We start from the raw sequence: 8,769 nt of genomic DNA, 5'->3' as shown, positions 1-8,769 counted from the left end.
AACTTCAGAGCGAGAAAGTGTAGGCTATATAGAAATAATGATGCTCAAATTGAAAATCAGCCTAATCGAGGTGTAGATTACAGCTCACATTCCAGTGTTCGAACTTGTAAACAAGGCTACATGGGATTTCTGTTCATGCAACTACTTGAAGCCAATGGCAATGTTAGCTTTAGGTATAATACCGGGAGCCGCTTGTGGATTTGACAGCTCTAACATCAGCTATGTGGATGTCAGCTAAAGCGGATCTGATTGAATCGGGCCCCTAGAAGAATTTAAGAGTTTATTTCCAATACGCTATATCCACAATTTTTTTACATGTGTGTTTTTTCATCAGAAATGATTGCTAATGAATAACTTCATGTGTGTGTAAAATATTACTGTTCTCAGATTTTTTATTAATACATTTTAGGTGTGTATGAATTTATTTAATTTTTTTGCAAAATGCTATATATCTATTGTTTAGCTGGATGTTCATATCCTATATATTTGACTGTGATATGTGGTTGTCTCACCTAGCTATCTTAAGATAAATGAACTTACTGTAAGTCACTCTAGATAAGAGCATCTGCTAAATGACTAAAATGTCAAATGTTTTACATACAGATCTCATATTACTGTATTGAATTGTTATTTTAAACATTTTTTAAATTGTGATGTCACAAATGTATCATTTGTACATTTCTTAAAATTAAATAAAAAGCTATTTGTTACATTTAACTGTGTAAAACCTAGCAGTACTACTTACAGTGGGGAGAACAAGTATTTGATACACTGCCGATTTTGCAGGTTTTCCTACTTACAAAGCATGTAGAGGTCTGTAATTTTTATCATAGATAAACTTCAACTGTGAGAGACGGAATCTAAAACAAAAATCCAGAAAATTACATTGTATGATTTTTAAGTAATTAATTAGCATTTTATTGCATGACATAAGTATTTGATCACCTACCAACCAGTAAGAATTCCGGCTCTCACAGACCTGTTAGTTTTTCTTTAAGAAGCCCTCCTGTTCTCCACTCATTACCTGTATTAACTGCACCTGTTTGAACTCGTTACTTGTATAAAAGACACCTGTCCACACACTCAATCAAACAGACTCCAACCTCTCCACAATGGCCAAGACCAGAGAGCTGTGTAAGGACATCAGGGATAAAATTGTAGACCTGCACAAGGCTGGGATGGGCTACAGGACAATAGGCAAGCAGCTTGGTGAGAAGGCAACAACTGTTGGCGCAATTATTAGAAAATGGAAGAAGTTCAAGATGACGGTCAATCACCCTCGGTCTGGGGCTCCATGCAAGATCTCACCTCGTGGTGCATCAATGATCATGAGGAAGATGAGGGATCAGCCCAGAACTACACGGCAGGACCTGGTCAATGACCTGAAGAGAGCTGGGACCACAGTCTCAAAGAAAACCATTAGTAACACACTACGCCATCATGGATTAAAATCCTGCAGCGCACGCAAGGTCCCCCTGCTCAAGCCAGCGCATGTCCAGGCCCATCTGAAGTTTGCCAATGACCATCTGGATGATCCAGATGAGGAATGGGAGAAGGTAATGTGGTCTGATGAGACAAAAATAGAGCTTTTTGGTCTAAACTCCACTCGCCGTGTTTGGAGGAAGAAGAAGGATGAGTACAACCCCAAGAACACCATCCCAACCGTGAAGCATGGAGCTGGAAACATCATTCTTTGGGGATGCTTTTCTGCAAAGGGGACAGGACGACTGCACCGTATTGAGGGGAGGATGGATGGGGCCATGTATCGCGAGATCTTGGCCAACAACCTCCTTCCCTCAGTAAGAGCATTGAAGATGGGTCGTGGGTGGGTCTTCCAGCATGACAACGACCCGAAACACACAGCCAGGGCAACTAAGGAGTGGCTCCGTAAGAAGCATCTCAAGGTCCTGGAGTGGCCTAGCCAGTCTCCAGACCTGAACCCAATAGAAAATCTTTGGAGGGAGCTGAAAGTCTGTATTGCCCAGCGACAGCCCCGAAACCTGAAGGATCTGGAGAAGGTCTGTATGGAGGAGTGGGCCCAAATCCCTGCTGCAGTGTGTGCAAACCTGGTCAAGACCTACAGGAAACGTATGATCTCTGTAATTGCAAACAAAGGTTTCTGTACCAAATATTAAGTTCTGCTTTTCTGATGTATCAAATACTTATGTCATGCAATAAAATGCAAATTAATTACTTAAAAATCATACAATGTGATTTTCTGGATTTTTGTTTTAGATTCCGTCTCTCACAGTTGAAGTGTACCTATGATAAAAATGACAGACCTCTACATGCTTTGTAAGTAGGAAAACCTGCAAAATCGCCAGTGTATCAAATACTTGTTCTCCTCACTGTATATCTCTGCGAGTGAGGCAGATATATAACCTTTTGCAAAAAAACATGATTATGAATCTCTCTAATGAAACCATCAAGTGACAGTTTTTAAACAAATACATGTCTGTCATTGAACAACACCATGCCATGATTAGATAGTGAAAAAAACACACCAATCTCTTTCATAATTTCTTTAAACAATAAAAGCTAATTTACCAACATTTCTGAAAGCGTTTTGGATTACTCCTTTGTATGACCATAGGCATGACTTTCTAAGAATGCATAATTTCACACATTGTAAAACCCAACTGTAATTAATCTGTCTGTGAAGGAATTTCAGAATATCTGCTGTCTGCAAAAGCGTAGTCTCGTGTAGCAATACCTCCAAATTCACATCGTTGTCACGCCTCCATTGGATTAGAGAAGCCTGGTTCTTGACGAGGCTAGCAAAAATGTTATGTAAGTTAAATGTTCATCCTAATAATGATCAACCAAATGACTTCACTTTTATCTTGACCAAGTTTATTGCTGATGATGCTAGCTGCAGTTACGCCATTTGTTTTTACTCTAGTGATTAGTCTGTACTGACTTTTTTAGTATCTGTCTGTATATCTCCTTGTTCTTTTTTTGTTTGTCTCTCCACTGGGACTGAGCCAGCTGTCTGGTCATCTCTGGACTTGTACCCCATTCCTCCACCATCACCTCTCCACTTGGCTGTCTGCACATCTGGGCCTAGTGCCAGCGTGTCTCAGGGGCAGGATCAGTGCCACAGGCCGGCAGGCCAGCACAGGGCGTATTTCGTCTGCTACCCACCCCTGGGCCTGGGCCAATCCCGCATTCTGCTTCCTCCTGCCCTGGAGGTCCCCTGCCATTCAGTAGTATGTCCTCTACTGCAGGGTCACTTTATCCTACCTCTTATCTAACTTATGATATATTGTAACTCCTTTGTGTTGATTTCTCCAAGGATTTTAAGCCTGTCTTAAGGATTTAAGCCTATCTTGAGTGGGCATGCTGGGGAAATGACATAAATCTCATCCATGTGTGGCTGACTGTGTGCGAAATAAGAATTGTTTTGGAATAAAACTTTGATATAACTGCAAACATTCCATGGCAATGTATTCTTGTCCGGGTGACGATTGAACGTCCTCCACCACAGTTCTAACTGCTGTAATTAAAGAGCCATTGCAGGATGGCTTGTCTCTAATCATGAACAGAGAAGTCTGTAGATATACATATAAAATACAAGACACATGGAGAGTCAGGAATAGAAAAAGCCTAGAAAAATCCCAGTAAATGCATACTTCTATCATATTTTTAGTTATTTGTGATAATTAGTAAGTAATTATTTAATTGGGATAAATTAGCTGTCTAATTAGATATTGGGTCTGCCTTGGATATGGTTTTCTTTGATCCAGATCGTGTGCAAGTGCTGAATGGTGTGTTTATACTGCCGGTGCAGCAGGGCTATCAAGGGCCTCCTCAACTTTCAGGACTAGATTTGTGGGGGCCTTCTGCGTGCCCTTTGACTAACAGGTGATGTCATATACCTGCTCCCTGAAACCAAAGCATTTAATTCAATCCTGTGGACACACTGAGTATTATTAAAAGGCATAAATTGTATAGTTTCTCCGAGCCTTGCAGAGAAAATACCTGTCAAAATATGTTGTGGTCAGAAAGTAGGTCTGCCACATAGGACAGACTCTCTTTTAACACACTATCTGTCACACGACACGCACAAGTTACATAAGCCTGTCACACGAGGCCCATTGATAAAATTTACTGCAGGCAGAAAGTGTCCGTTCAGGCCTGTCACATTAGAAAAACAGTGCGGTTGAAACATTGTTTTAAAAACGACCAGTGGATGGGCCCAGTGTCTGTACAGCATGACTTCTCCTAACCGAAACCACATGGTTTATAGTAAATACTCTCCATGAAATAAAGGAGGCCCTCCGCTCTGATAGTCTGGGTCCCACAGGCTGAACAGTGGAGCTATTGTTAAATACATGAGGCAGACTGGCTGGGGTAGGAGTATGACAGACAGGTGACAGACACTCACCATGTGTTGGGCAGTTTTAAGCTCAGACCCCCAAGTGAATCACTTCCAGACAGATGCGTTTCAGTGGTTCATTCATTACCCCAGCAGCCAGACAATGAGACATCCAGGTCAGTGTCCGTTAGACTCATCAGGCTTCTACCTCCGTGGTTCTCCCCTGTCTGCCAAGGATGTCCAGATTCCAAATAGGACATGTCATTATGTGCAGCTATTTAACAGCTCTTTTCTTATCACAGATAAGCAAACCATGTCATTCAAATCCATCCTTATGTTCAAGTTCAATCCTGCTCTTATCCTTAATGGAAGTGCCACAGGTAGTTTAGTGGGGAGGATTTGATTGTACCCACCGCATAGGGTGAACGTTACAGTTGAGGTAGAGGTATTGTTCCTGTCTCAGGTGATGCATGTTTATTTTATAGTTCAGTGTATCCAACCATGTCTCTGAATGACAAAGGCCCTTAAAATTACAGGCTAATTTTAGAGCTCAACTGGTGCATGAGCTTCCTGTCTAATGAGAGATGAGGGAAAGAGTTACAGTATTTTTACAGTTCCTAGGGGATGGAGACTGACAGAGCCGAGGATAGCAGTACTATGTATTGTCTCTGTGTTACTGCCTGTCTACTGGTGTGGTCTCATGGGTTCTTTATATAATCCTCCACCACATGACTCCTCCGGGCTCAGGGGGAAGTAGAGGAGCATCGGAACAATTCATTTATATCTGGTTAGATCTGTTTATAACACTGTCTGAAGACTGCCCAGATCCCCTGGGATAGAGCCAGGTTGCATCCCAAATGACACCCTATTCCCTATATGGTGCCCTATGGGCCCTGGTCAAAGGTAGTGCACTCTATAGGGAATTGGGTGCCATTTGGGACACAACTCTAGTTAATGTCCCCATCAGAGCTATAGGGACTGTATCAGATCATCTGGATCATATGATCTGTACCACTCTACCGTGCCAGAGCAGCAAGGCAGCCTCAGATGACCTAGTTTTTTTTTATTATTATTTTTTAGTTCTAGTTCAAGTGTTAGTCTGGATATTCCACTGATATGTTCCAGATATCACACTGTAGTCTATTCTGCCTGACAACTGATATTTTTAAAGTTTTCTCCTCTTTAATCACAATGTTCTGTGCCCGTTTCACGAACGTACTGCAGCTGCTGGCGAACAAACGTAACAGAAAACATGACCTTCTTTTCCCCCAAAATGTACAGTATATTACAGATGTGAACACTTTGCACAGTTCACAGTCATTTTAAAGTCAGTCAGGCAGTGAGTTTTCATCTCCTAAATGATTTCCTTTCATTTATCTATGACCCAATTATATAATGAGCCTTCAATTGTGTGATACACATCAACATCTGAGAGCAGCTCATGTTATTCCAGGCCGTTCCAAGAAGGAACACAGTATTTCTCATTCACATTCCCATCTTTCAAGTGTAGTGGAGGAATGTAATAGATATAATTATGCAGGGAGTGGTTAGAGTATGCCTGCTCCAGAGTTCATACATAATTTTCCGCTCAGAATTATGTTGATTAAATGTCAAATTCATTTGGGTATGAAAAGGAAGATGGATGGGGATTATTTTTGTGTGAAATACAGAATCCAGATTCATTCAATTTTCTGGGTAATTTAGTCTGAAATATGGAAATAATGACAATTACAGTAGGAACCACTTCCGGCTACCTTATACTTTTTATTCTAAAATAGGTCGTTATACACAGACTTATGCAAGTCTGTATTAATTTTTCTGGTTGCAGGCATTTGACTATGATGTTGACTATACAGTATTTGAATATAACAAACAGCTGAACTAAGCTTTCATTGCTATGTTATGGCTGACAAAAATAATATTTATTGAGAAAGAATGAAACATGAATGTATTTCATGTAACATCCAGAAGTTTCAGACTAAATGTTTTGGCCTGTAGTTGCAATCCTGATCATAGTTCTGAGGAATTTGAGCAAAGTCCAAACATTTCTAAACACCCTTTGAAAACTGTGTCAGATGCCCTGTTTTTGACAGATCATTTTGACAGCTTTTTTTCCTCGTCATGACTTCCTTCTCATCCCACTGCAAGGTTCCAGCTGAAAAATTGTGTGTTTTCCTTTGAGCATAGAGTTCTGAAATATTTCCATTGTGAACATTTCCATGTTTTTGAGTGCTGGAATTGCGAGAAGGTATGTTTTCCAAAATATCATTGTCTGTGGCAGAGCTTTTATGATCTACCATTTACCATGTAGCAAATGGTGAATAGATAGGGCTTTGGTTATTTCTATCATTTGTTGACGGAAACCAGTTTGGCAATCCTAAAATAGCCTAAAATAGGCCTACATCTTGAATTTGGGCAGATTCTACATCAAACCGAAAGTTGATTTTAATGTAATAAGCCCTTTAGTACAGAGTATATCACAAAGCCTGTCACTTCAAAGTAGGCCCCAACAGCTGTTCAAAATCACATCTGATGGAAAATTGGGGGGAAATAGTGGCGCATTAATGCCTTTAGTTTGCATATACATCCATTTTACAAGGTCTGGACTTCCCATATATTATTGGTCTAAGGTTCTCCAAAAGTATAGAGGAAAAATACTTGAAAACACTTGGACTATTAGGTCATCTCCATTTACTGAATGTCATAAATCACATTGAGTCAGTAAAGGCTCCCATGGAAAATATAATTGAATAGTACAGTAAGTGAACTGTGGAAAGCAATCTACATTTTGAAAATGGAATTCAGCTAAATTCACTAATAAAGTGTTTGCTCAATGTCTACTTGTTACTGGTCTAAGTGTGTCTACGTGTTATTTGGCATTTGACTTTAAAAACCTTTTGGGTGATGTTTAGTTCATTCCAAAAAATATAACTGTTATTCAGTGATGGAAACAGACCATTGTTCTTTTCTTTTCCAATCCACCTCTCTCTCTTTTTCCACATTATTTTAAACAACACCTGATACCAATAAAATGAGATGTGTTCCTCCCCATGCTACATAAAAGGGAGAACTGGACATTTCACATCCACTGTTCAACCAAGTGAACTGGGAGTGGTCCACACTGGTATGTGAGTCTGGCAACAATTAAAACACATAACAACAACCCAACTATACCACAACCCATACCTCTCAGACCTTGTCCTATATGGCACTGACTAACTGCATTATGAAAAATAAAGTTTGGCCTTGAAGCTTCAGTGAGATGGAGTTAAGTTCCTGGAGCATGCTTAATTTGTTTGTGCCCCTGAAAAGGGGGGTTATTCTCATTGAAAAATTCATTGGCATGTTGGAACTCAGATATCACCAATCCCAGTAAATGAAAGTTTATTTGAACCACTGGGAAAGTACCAAGTGTTCAGAAACCTCAAGGAGCCTGTGTTTCACTGCAGGAGCCAAAGGTATGACTTTAATGAGAAAAGACCACAGCACACTAGTTTTGTACAAGTCTGCTTTGGACAGATCTTTAAGTAAGTTAGCATATTCCAATAGCTAGATAGCATGACTACCCAATATTATGGAGATTATATGGGGAGTTTTTTCCATATCTTTCACTGAGCAATAATAGCACTTTGGTATTGTCACAGGTGTGATAGATGATCAATCCCAGTCACTTTCTGTGGGTGGCCTGGTAGCAAGTGTAGTCAGTCATGGTCTTCTGCTGGCGCCTCCTTTGGTCATGGCAGGTTATTACAGTAAAACTGTGATAAACCCACATAACCATATTATGTTTCTTTATCCGAATAGCGCCTATGAAGTTGGTTACCTTTATACATTCGTTATACAGTAGGCCTACTGAATTATTTTGTTATACCAAACATATCAAAAATGCATACAGGCTATCAAAACTGCACACACAAATATTACTGTACCAAAATGAGTCATTGGATTACTAAACTGGCAAAGATTTTTATTCTAACGCCCAATAATGACATGAATGTGCTTAAACCAGAAGCTACAGTAGTGTGAATGCTGTTGTTCAAGACTAGAAGAAAAAGTAATGATCCCAGACAGTATTAAGGATCAGCAGGTTTTTCTCCTGATGTTTGATATTTGCTGAAAACCGTGTCTTGCTGAGATTTGCTGAACTGTTCTTCACAAGTCTCTTGATTAACCAAGGCTATTGTGACCACATTGAAGGTTTGCATTAACACCTTACTGGTACCACCCTCAAAACATACAATCAGTCTGTCTGAGAATTTCTCTTCAGACTCCAAAGCCCTGTTCAGCTCTATGAGGCCATAAGGTCTCCCATGTCTCGCTCACACCAACGCCTACTGACTCAGCTCCTGTGAGCTGGGGCCTGGATTCTGCTAATCAAAGAAGTCCAGATGGGTTGGTATAACTGAAGTAGGTCAATCAAAACTCATTTGCCCTACATTTAGGTCTTGAGG

This window comes from Coregonus clupeaformis, chromosome 33, assembly GCF_020615455.1.
Source record: "Coregonus clupeaformis isolate EN_2021a chromosome 33, ASM2061545v1, whole genome shotgun sequence".
Taxonomy (NCBI): Eukaryota; Metazoa; Chordata; class Actinopteri; order Salmoniformes; family Salmonidae; genus Coregonus; species Coregonus clupeaformis.
The sequence above is the reverse complement of the archived record's forward strand: the minus strand, read 5'-3'. Positions refer to the sequence as shown.